The 11,269-nt window shown below is 42.0% G+C and overlaps 1 protein-coding gene across 3 annotated transcripts in view; it reads right to left on the reverse strand.

Annotated features, from left to right (window-relative positions):
* SLC6A13 (solute carrier family 6 member 13) overlaps positions 1–9,652 on the reverse strand; it is a 51,664-nt gene extending 42,012 nt beyond the window's left edge. For all 3 annotated transcript variants that reach the window (XM_055095211.2, XM_003820385.5, XM_003820384.5), the window contains exon 1: positions 778–9,652. The gene's annotated coding sequence lies outside the window, so the exon portion shown is untranslated. The remainder of the gene's footprint in view (positions 1–777) is intronic.
* Between the last annotated feature and the right edge of the window lie 1,617 nt (positions 9,653–11,269).

Genomic DNA, 11,269 nt, shown 5'->3' on the forward strand with positions numbered 1-11,269 from the left:
GAGAAACTCAAGTAACTGGTCCCAAGAGGGCTCCTCAGTCCTTTTGGGAAGGTTGTCTAAGGTACTGACTGTGCTGGCCTCCTCTCCCTTTACCAGCTGATGGATCTCTCCCAGTGATGGAAAGCCTTCCCTTCTCCACCCTCCCAGACCCTAGGAGAAACAGTAGCCTTCTCCTGGCTCCCTTAGCCTCATTAGAGCTGCTTCTCAGAGGTAGCATGTTGTGTCTGAAAGGCCATGAGCTGTAGAGTCAGATGAGGCCAGGTTCAAACATTAGTTTTTTCTCATACCAATGTCTGACTTCAGAGAAGTTAATGAATGACTCTGAGCCTTAGTTTGTTCATCTGTAAAAGTGGGGATGATAGATAGGATATACTTAGCTATAAGAATTAAATGAGGAAATATACATATGTATACACACTTAATAGAATAACAGGTACTCAAATTTTTGTTTTCTTTCAGTCCTGTCAGAGTTGATCATTGTTCTCTTTTCTCAGAGAAGAAAGACTTTGTTTTCTTGGAGTTAAATCCAGTTGTCTTTCCTCTCAATCTAGGGCTTTCTCTTTCTAAATCACAGTGTCACTTAAGTCAACAGCCACCCAAGTTTCAGAAAGTCAAGAAAATAGCACATAATCTTTGCATTTGCACCCATACATGTCAGAAGCATATTTTCTAGGTGAGGGTAAGAAAAAAGTCCTTTGGTTGTAAGTCCCATGGATCCCACCAACCTGCAGTCTGAGACGCAGAAATAGAAAAAAAAGAGAAGAAAACATTTCGAACCTTAGTGAAGCTGCTGCCAGAGGTCCAGTCAGGGGAGAAGAATTATCTAAGGGGGAAGGAGAAGGTGCTGGCTATTTAAAGTGTGGTTCCAGAACGCCTCTGTGGCACTTGTAATTCTAAACTTGGCCCAGCCCACATTCCACCCTTGTGCCTCCCCCTCCCCTTTTCTCCCCTCCCCTCGGCCACTGGACAACCCACACATGAGTGATTTCGCAGTCTGGGGAGTGTGCACGCCCTGGCAGGTCTGGCCAGTTGCTGGTGAGCTTATGAAGTGTGGTCTCCTCCCCAGAGCTCATGTGCGCTTCCCACCTGGTGAGCTCAGGGTCTCTCTGGAGGGATCCTGCCTCCCACCCGTCTCCAACACAAGTGCTCCTATAAATCCATCAAGAATAGGTATTCCTTTGGTCAGGTGCTGTGTAGATTAATTCAAAAATACGTTTATCTTACCGTTTCGCAGCTTGCAATGTGGAATGGACGATGATTTAGAACAAAGATACATAGATACAGAACTCTGAGATGTCAGAAAAACTTCCCAAACATACACAGACATTTATACACATATAGAAAAAGTCTGAAAAAATCTTCGCTAAATGATTAATAGTAGTTACATTTGTAGAGTGGAACTGAGATCAGGAGATGGCAGTAAGGGAGATTTTTTCCCCACTTTTTCAATATTGTTTGGATTTTTTAATATGCTAGAATTTTAAAATATTTTTTAAATCAATAGAGAAAAGGAAGTGCCAAAGTTTAAAATAAAGCAAAGCCCTAAAGCTGTTATAAGGGAAGGAGCAGGCGGTGAGCGCGAGGCCGAGGTCATCCAGGGAGCTTCGTTTCTCTGCAGGAACAGCCCACAGAGGCGGCTGTGAGAGTAGTTCATTCAGCCTGGAGTCTAGGACAGGGCAGAGTCCCACCTCAGCCATGTGCTGAAGCACAGTACATGTAGTGGAAACCTGCTCAGACTTTGACACCAGAGAATGTGGGGTCTGAGTCCTACGTATGCCACTGTCTAGCTTGAGATTTCAGGAGATGATGACTAACTGTAAATGGCAGCTGTTATTCATCCTTAAGGGATTATTCACAGTGAGCAGTGAGCCCGGAAGTCTTCCTGCAGGAGACGGGACTGAGGGACCCCTGAGCTAAGCTGGGCTCTGGCCAGACTGTGAGAATGAGTTAGGTAGGGGATGCGGCAATGAGTGAGTGAGGTGATAGAGACATCTTGAGATGACAGAGAGGTGTGGAAAGAAAGACGGATCGAAGAGTCTAAGGTAGTTTCCGTTTCCTTGATCCCTCATCTAACTCAAGGGCATGGGGTAGGGGCATGGAAACACTGCATGGTAATACCTGGAGAGCTTCCCAGAAGCTTCTTGGAAATTATTATTCTTATGTTTCAGCTGCCCCTGTTCCTCTCCCCTTTCAAGCTTTCATCTGTTAGACTGAGCTCTGTAAAGCAATAAACCAAAAGCGTCCTGAGACAAGCCTACAAACTCATGTAAAAAAAAGACCATCTTCAAAGCAGCGCTATTGACTTCCATTTTTACGTAACACTGAGTGGTACTTACTAATGGCCTACTATGCATTATAAACTTTGGCATTTGTAATCTAAAATTACCAGATAACGGGTGTTTTCTCAGATACCATTCAGCCTTTGGCAATGTTGCACAGCCCCTTCTGTGTCCTCACATATGCAAACGGTTGCAATTTCCAGCTTCCAGGAAAGACTGTCAGTGATAAGGACATCATCAGGCTTATCCTGAGTTGGTTGTGAGCTGCTGCTCTTGTATGGAAGGAATGTTGGCTTTACTTACCAACTCTTTTGTTTTTACATAACTGCTGCCATGTTACCGTGTTGTCTCCTATTTTATTCCTCTCCAAATCTTTGTTATCCCCAATTTCTTTTTCCTCTATAAAGTGGGAATGGCTATGGTAGGTTTTTTGTCCTGCTTAGGTTGACAAAAGTTAAAGAAAAAAAAAAAGCTTGAGAACAACTGGTAGATAAATGTTGGCGACAGTCCCTCACAACTTCCCGTCTGGGGTTCCACACAAAACAGGCATGACTAGCCTTGCATCTACCTCACGTTGCCATCATCCTTTGGTCTGCTGGGTGCAAAGTCAAGAAACCTGAAAACAGGTAACAACAGAATCCGTATTCAACAGTTCTTACTCAAGAGGCTGCATAAGTTTTAAGACTCACTAGAGATTGTCAGTGAGGATAATTGAAGGCTGTGCTTCCAACAACAGGATTGTATAAAACAAAGTGAACCACGCAAAAAGCAGGCCTAGGAGTCCTGGTTTGTACCAAGTTGATCCCAGGTATGTTTAAATGACAGTACGCCATGATACGCTCTCCCAAAAATTGTTTGACTCTACTAGGAGTGGAATAAGAACAAATAAAATTTTTTTCTAGTTTGACATTTCACAAAAACAAATTTTAAAAGCAGCATGATTTGTTTCAAGAAAGAACATTTCTGAGCAACATCAAGGTGGCAAAGGAAGTGGTGGGTTCTCCTCTGGAGACCTTTAAATTAAGAGATATAGTTCTGTTTAACCACAGGAGTCAGAAACCTGTTGACTTTTTGGATCCCTTTTCAAACATCACACTGAAAGAAAAGAAAAGAGCAAGTAGAACAGACTAAACAACAAATTATGGCTTTTGCTATAACTGAAATAATTTGAACAACAAAATGAATAATGATAGTATTGGATTGTAGCCCAAAGAACAAAGTTCATTAATAAGTTCATGCTGATACAAATAACCAACAAGTTAATAAGTGGGATAAAAGGACTAGTCTTCCTTACAGTTGAATTCCAATTAATACATATAGAAGGATGCCGAGCATGGTGGCATGCACCTGTAATCTCAGTTACTCAGGGAGGCTGAGGTGGGAGGATTACTTAAGCTCAGGAGTTTGAGGCAACACAGCAAGACCCCATCTCAAAGAAAAAGAAGTCTTAATAAATGTAGAAGGAAAGAGAAAAACAGAAAATCACCATTAGACAAACACCACTATAATAATTGTTGCAGACAAGATCTACCAATGAATGCTAAAACTAGTGGGTGAAAGTTCCAGGAGGAACAGAATTTTTACAATTCCAAAGTGTCTCCCCCAAGATATTTATTAACTACAAAGGGAAAAATAGTGATTTTGAAGTAGAGAAGCCAGGCAGAAACCACCTTAACCAAATGACCAAGGTCAACATCACCAGTAATAAGATAGTAATAAGACATCAATATCTCTCTATATCATGAACCATGGATATGATGTACTAAGAGTGACACAACATTTCTGTGGTATTCTTGCCAAACATGCGGTTCAATCACAAGAAACATAAGACAAACCCAAAGTGAGGGGCATTTGACAAAATTACCGATCACTACTCTTCAAAAGTGTCACGAAAGACAAGACAGACAAGACAACAAAGACTGAGCAAGTGTTTTAGGCTGCAGGAGACTAAGGGAAAATCACAACTAAATGCAATGTGGGGTCCTGAATGGGATCCTAGATAGGATCCTGGAATAGAAAAGGACATGAATGTAAAAACTGGTGAAAGTTGCATAAGGTCTTTAGTTTAATAGTTCTCTACCAATGTTAATTTCCTCGTTCTAACAATTGTACTATGGTTGTGAAAGATGCTAACGTTAGGGGAAGCTGAGTGAAAGATGGAAACTCTCTGTACTATTTTTGCAATTTTTCTGTAAGTCTAAAATTAGCTTAAAATAAAGGTTTTTTTGGTTTTTGTTGTTGTTGTTGTTGTTTAAGATTTTTGTTTACACTCTATTACAGCCCAAGTACTTGACCCTGCTGTGAAAAGCTCTGGGATGTTACGTGCGGAAACCAGAGGTGTCACTGGAAACTGTGAAGCGTTTTCTGTTTGATCCCGGATGGGATAATTCACCTAAATTCTATAAACTCCAATTTGTTTTCTTGTTTCTTGCTTGTTTGTTTGTTTTGAGATGAGGGTCTCACTCTACTGCCCAAGCTGGAGTGCAGTGGCACAATCGTAGGTCACTGCAGCCTCAACCTCCCAGGTTCAAAGGATCCGCCCAACTCAGTCTCCCCAGTAGCTGGGACTACAGGTTTGCACCATCATGCCCAGCTAATTATTTTTTAATCTTTTATAGAGATAGTTTTGCTATATTGCCCAGGCTGGTCTTAAACTCCTAGCCTCAAGCAATCCTGCCTCAGACTCCCAAAGCACTGGGATTATAGGCGTAAGCCACCATGCCAGACCCAAGATCTGAAAGAAACAAGACTTATGACAAAGAATATTAATGACGTCAACCATTACCATTAGTGACGTTTGCTGTGCATTCCAAATGTGCCAGGCGTGGTGCTAAGTGCTAGACAGGCACCAGAACAAACTTATGACACAAGAACTACTGACAGGACCATGTAAAGACAGGAAAACAAAGGCTTAGAGATAATTAAATTACTTGCTAGGCCACATAACTAGTAAATGGTAGACCCAGGTTTTGAACTCAGGTTTGTAGAATTCTAAAGTTCATTATTTACTTATAGCTACCATGCTATCTATACTTTAAGTCTAGAGGGGGAGGAAAAAAGACAAGAAAAACACTAAAAAGCACAGCTCTAGTACTGTTTATTTTGGCTATTGCTGGCCCGTGGGATTAAACATAACTTTCTTAGGAAAGAGGTGAATAATGAAAATGACAAGAAAAATGTTGCTTTCACTGAAAATCTCATCAGACCTGAAGAATACTTTAAAAATCTAATCAGAAGGCTCTCTTCCTATCCCAATGTGTTCCACAATTCGCTCCTACTACTCTGCCCTATTAAGGAAAATCATACCTTTTGTCTTTAACTCTAGAAAAGTAATTGCAGTTATTTCCCAATTTTATCCTGTTTCTTCCAATCCCTGTTTCCCTGATTTCTTGTCTGACTCTCAGAGTACATATAGTTTGCAACGCTTATGTAACTAGTCTCAGTGGGAAGCTCTTGGCTGATGAACAGTTAGTGAGCAGGGGTTCTGAGTGAATGGAGACACCCTGACACTATGGAGCTGTGGTGAGGGATTAGGGCAGAGTGACATTTAAAAAGAGCAACTTCAATCGATGGACAGTCTTTTATCCTAAACATTTTTAACCACCACTGCAGGACGTTATTTGTGATAAGAAAAATACATTGATGCACTGATCACACAGCTGACTGATGTGGAATGCAAAGTGTGGCCGGAATCTCATCTCTCATGTCTCAGCCCAGAGAGAGAGAGAGGGGACCCAGAAGGGAAACATGATTGTTTTCCCATGACTGGGAAACATGACAGCTCTCATCTGTCCTGGTTTCCCCAAACAAGAAAAAAACAGACACGGCCTGCTCAAACTGTGCCGCCAATGCCCGTGAGCCAAAGACCGCGAGGAACACACAAGTTGGGTTCATTACTCGTGGCAACAAGGGAGAGTGCACACAATGTAAACTGTGAGGTGCCTCAGTCAGAGGGCGTCGCTGAGGACTTGTTATCGGATGAATTTCTGTTAGGTGATTTTCAGGAGGCTTCAGGAAGCAGGGCTTTGCTTTGGATTGGATGCTGTGAGGAAGGAGGAGTAATTTTATAATTAGGTTTCCTAATGGATTTTGTCTAGAAAGCAGGAGAATGAAGTGAAGTGAAAAGCTGTGATTGGCAAGGAAGGAGCAGTCACTTGTGTTAGCCGGCAAAAGATGTTCGATCGCTTGTGTGGCTTGGACAATGTTTACGTTGTTGTCTTTATTCAGACATCATCACAGGGTGATCTTATTTGCGTCTGGATCCACCATGATCACAGAGTGGCCTTGCCTGACATTGACATGTGAGAACGAACACCAGGGCAGCTCCTAGCAATACAAAGCCTAACTGATAGTGTCCGTCCAATTTCCAGCTGTCAGGGGCTTTTCTTTTCTCTTTCTCAGCCATAACAGCCACATACACTCGGAGGAGTGAACTGACGTCACAGAAAGTGGTGACTGTAGCGGGAGGAAGGCCCCTGTACCTGTTCTCAAGGCCTTGGCCACGGGTTTTCACCCCCCCTTCCCTATATTCTCCTCCTTCACACTAAGCCCAATCCCAACTTTCCCCGCTCTTGTTATATCTTATCCGTATTCCCTCCATTAAAAAAATATATTTTTTCCTAGCATAGTTTGACATCATTGTGCAATTTTCCTCCCAGTTATTCCATAAGATTAAAATTTTAAATTTTCTGAATCAGAAATCAATGTTGGCTACCCCGGGAAACATTAAAGAAATTACTGATATTTAACGCCCACTCCTAAAGAGAAGATTCTGATTTAACTGTTCTGAGGTGAAACTTGAACATTGAGATTTTTTAAAAAGCTCTCTGGATGTCTCTAATAGGCAGCTAAATTTGAAAAGCTCTGTAGCCTAATTGCTGCTGTTAGCTAATTTCTTAGTCCATCCTCAGGGAAGATGTACTACAGCTGGTCTGGTCTTATATCTGAAACTCCTTTTCAAAGACACTCTCAGCCTTCTCTTCTCCAAGATAAATAATCTGAAACCCTTTTATCTTTCCTAAGAGTTCTTCCTTCTCATCCCCACCCGCTGTTTTCATTGCTCTCCTTTGGAAGCTCTCCAGGTTCTGAACATCCCTGTCAAGTACTGGTGTCCAAAGCTCCCTCACGGCCCCTTTCCGCTGCCTGCCTGCTGGCTGCAAGTGCTGCTTGCTTCCACAGCTCTGTAGTGTCAACTGAACCCTTGGTTTCCACCAATGGAGAAATTCAGCAACAGAGAGAGATCTACCTACATGTCAGACTAACAGGCAAAAGAAGCCTAAAGGTCCTGCAGCCTGACTGTTGGACCAGGGTGGCCTTCCATAGAGTTCTGCTAGGTGGACAATGGAGAAGGAAAACTAAAGAAGGGGCATAAATGGAGAATGAGTTAGAGCAAAGTTCAGTATGATGAAAAAAAATGTACCTGGGAAGCAGAACTCCAACCTTCTAGTCCTGGATATGACCCGAATCAGCCACATAATCTTGGGCAATCCATTTTGCCTTTCTAGGACTCTGTTTTTCATGCATAAAACAAGAGAGTAAGACTGGGTCATCCCCAGGCTTCACTTCAGCTCTGGGTCTTCCACAGCTGATCTCAGGCTTGGAAAGAAAGAGACTGCTGGTCTGATCATCCCTCTTGTAACTGCTCTGGCCACAGTTCTTTCTATCCAGCAATTCGAGTTATTCCAAGAGTTCTTATATTCCCAACAGCCAATGACTATAGCCCAGACTAGCACCTCTAGTCTGTAAGCTTCTTGAAGACAGTAGAGTGCCATCTGCCCCCTGAATATAGATAAAAGCCTAGGAGTGCTTAGCTCACTTGGCAGATACTTTAAACATTTCCTCAATCTCCAGGAATCAGAGCTCCAAACAATAATGACCAGAATAATCGATACTCACTTTTTTTTTTGAGAAGAAATTTCGCTCTTTGTTGCCCAGGCTGGAGTGTAGTGGCATGATCTTGGCTCACTGCAACGTCTGCCTCCCGGGTTCAAATGATTCTCCTGTCTCAGCTTCCCAAGTAGCTGGCACCCGCCACCATGTCCGACTAATTTTTGTATTTTGTGCTAAATTTTGTACTAAATTTTGTATTTTTAGTAGAGGTTTCACCATGTTGGCCAGGCTGGTCTCGAATTCCTGACCTCGTGATCCACTCACCTTGGCCTCTCAAAGTGTTGGGATTACAGGTGTGAGCCACTGCGCCTGGCTGATATCCACTTTTCATCAACAATCATACTTACCAAAACTTAGCACCACATAAAGTCATCCAGATTAGCAGTCATGGCATGTACTAGGCACCTTCACATACATTCTCTCATTTAGTCTGTATTGACAAGCCAGAAAGACTGGCATTATCCCTATTTTATAGGTAAGAAATTGAGCTTCACAGACAGGAAAATTAAACTGCCCAAGATTCCAAAGCTAAGAAGTGACACACTTAGGATTTGGATGTCTGTCTGCCCCAGCTCCTTCTGCTCCACTCAAACAGATTCACCTCACAGTTAATTCAACGTAAGCTTCAGGACCCCCTTGCATGGGTGCCTTCCAATCCCCTGTACCTAGTTTTGAATTCTTAATTTTTTGCCATTTTCCGTAAAGAGGACCCTCCGCAAATTGTCTAAGCTTCAAGACCTACAAAATCTAGATCCGCCCCTGAACTCTGCTTTCCATGTAAACAGAAACACTACCATCTTGTTTAGTAATTTCAGCGTGAGGGTATTTTTCAAACATGAATTCAAGAGGAATCCTTGCCGGCTTTCTGCTCTGGGAACCTATGCCGGTTCTTTAAAGAAATGGTAGAGTATGGCTTTGCCTTGAGCCATGTGGCCGTGGGTCAGTCACTATTCCGTCTTCCCACTTACTCTGTGCCCATGGTTCTCTTCTCCCATGCCGGGCTGTGGATTTCCCCTCTCCCTCACAACAGGCCTTCCTGAGTCCGGCTTTAGCCTGTAGCATGCCCTTCCATGCTGGTTTTCATAAATCACTTTATTCTGTACTCAGTCTTTGGTAATGACTCTGTTCTACCCCTCCCGCTGCTTCTTTTGGTTTGCACTTTGGACCGGAGCCTGCTGCTGCTTTGGGATTGAGCCTCAGCTGCTTTCTGTAGCCAAAAAAGCAGTGCTGTTGTTCACTTGGAGAGGAGTGACTTGAAAAGGGGGGAAGAAGGGGAATTGTTGTCTACTTCAATTTTTGTTAGGTAGGCTCTAATATCGAAATTCACATTTCATTCCAGCTTCTTCTATAACGTCTCATATTTACCCATCAAAATATTCTAACACTATTTATTATCTACTATTCCTTCCCTGTATCTTGACCTTAGTTATCAGATCTCTCTTCTTTAGATTTTATATGTATAAAATTTCCCTCTTTTGTCCCCTCTTTGCAAACCAGAGAGGGTGCAGATACAACTTTGGAAAAACACAGTTTAGCAAAGAAATAGCTTGGGAACTGAGGCTTTCAGGTGAACTCAGCACACCATTTCCTTCTCGCTCTGTCCTGTCCACTTGTCATCTCCTAGAGCTTTAATACCTCCCACTACAACCATCTGGCAAATGAGAAAAACCTTTGCTCAGTCACAACTTATCATACAATGGTAACTTAATTCATAATATTAGAAAAACCCGGATAGAACTAGGCAATTTATACATAATGTTTCCAAAATACATTTTTTGTGCAGGCCATCTTTTAGAAATGTGTAGATACTATCCTAGTGGTAACAGAAGCATAGAAAAGTTGACGTTAGGATATCTGAAAATCTTAGGGCTATGTAATTGTAAGACAGGACTTCAGATGTGTATGTATTAATCCACAGAACCTACAGCAGTTAGAATATTAAACATTTTCCAAACAAGAACCGCAAAACAAACACACAGAGCCAGCACGGATCCATGCCCTTGCCGAGTTGTAAACAAGTCTGAAGAGTCACCTGTCAATAGCAGCGATGGCAATACCATTATCTTGGAAAGAAATCATTGCTTCCTAGGTGACAAACTTGGGATCAGATACTTTAAAACTCTCAATTCTGCTTTCAGTTTCTTCTCTTGCCTCCTATGTTTTCATACCACGCATACCACCAATTTACAAAACCCCCAAGGTATCCATCCCTAGGAACAAAACAGAAATTCTTGTGAGGCACAGGAAAGGACAAATTTCAATGATGAGGAAATCCTCACATTTCCATTTCTCGATGGAAATTACAGCAATTTTTGCTGACAGCTTCCAAAAGCACAGGCTGCAGAAGAAATATGTATAGAGAGGAAACAAATTCATAAAGATACTTAACCATCCACACTGTGAATACTATAAATTTTAAAATTCAAGATCTGATTCCTTCAGACAGAATTGTAATTTGAAGACTAAAAGAATGCTTTGTATAGATATAAAAAGGGATATGGACCATTTGGAGGGTGTTCAGAGGAGAAATCAGTAGAGTCAAGGAACCCAGAACACAGTTGACAAGATTTGGAGATTTCTATTTTCCTGAGAAGTAAATTTGTTCTACTGAATGCAGGATATTGGCCAAAGGGCAGTTACAAATACTTCAAACTGCAGCAGCTTATAAAATGTTAGCCCAAGTGTAAAAAGTTACTGCATTTCTTCTCATGAACATTAAAAAAGAAAGACATTACACTTACCTTTTCTGATCTAACTTGAATAGGAAAGTATGGATAGAGTGAATTTTACAGGTTAGTGCAAAACTAACTGTGGTCTTTGCCACTGACCACAATACTTTTGCACCAGCCTATATTAAGCCAAAGGAAGTTAGCTTATGCTCTCAGGCACTTCAGTCTTATGATGCAGCACATTCTGCGTGAGTATAGCAGACAAACTCAGAGGTGGCCTCCCACAATCCCTGCCTCCCCTGGTGTTCACTTCCTTCTGTGATCGTCTCTTGGCATGGGCAGGACCTGGGACTTGCTTCTCACCAACAGAATAGGGCAACGGTGGCAGGATGTATGTGATTATACATACATGTTTACATTACATAAGATTGT

Source organism: Pan paniscus, chromosome 10 (assembly GCF_029289425.2).
Source record: "Pan paniscus chromosome 10, NHGRI_mPanPan1-v2.0_pri, whole genome shotgun sequence".
NCBI lineage: Eukaryota > Metazoa > Chordata > Mammalia > Primates > Hominidae > Pan > Pan paniscus.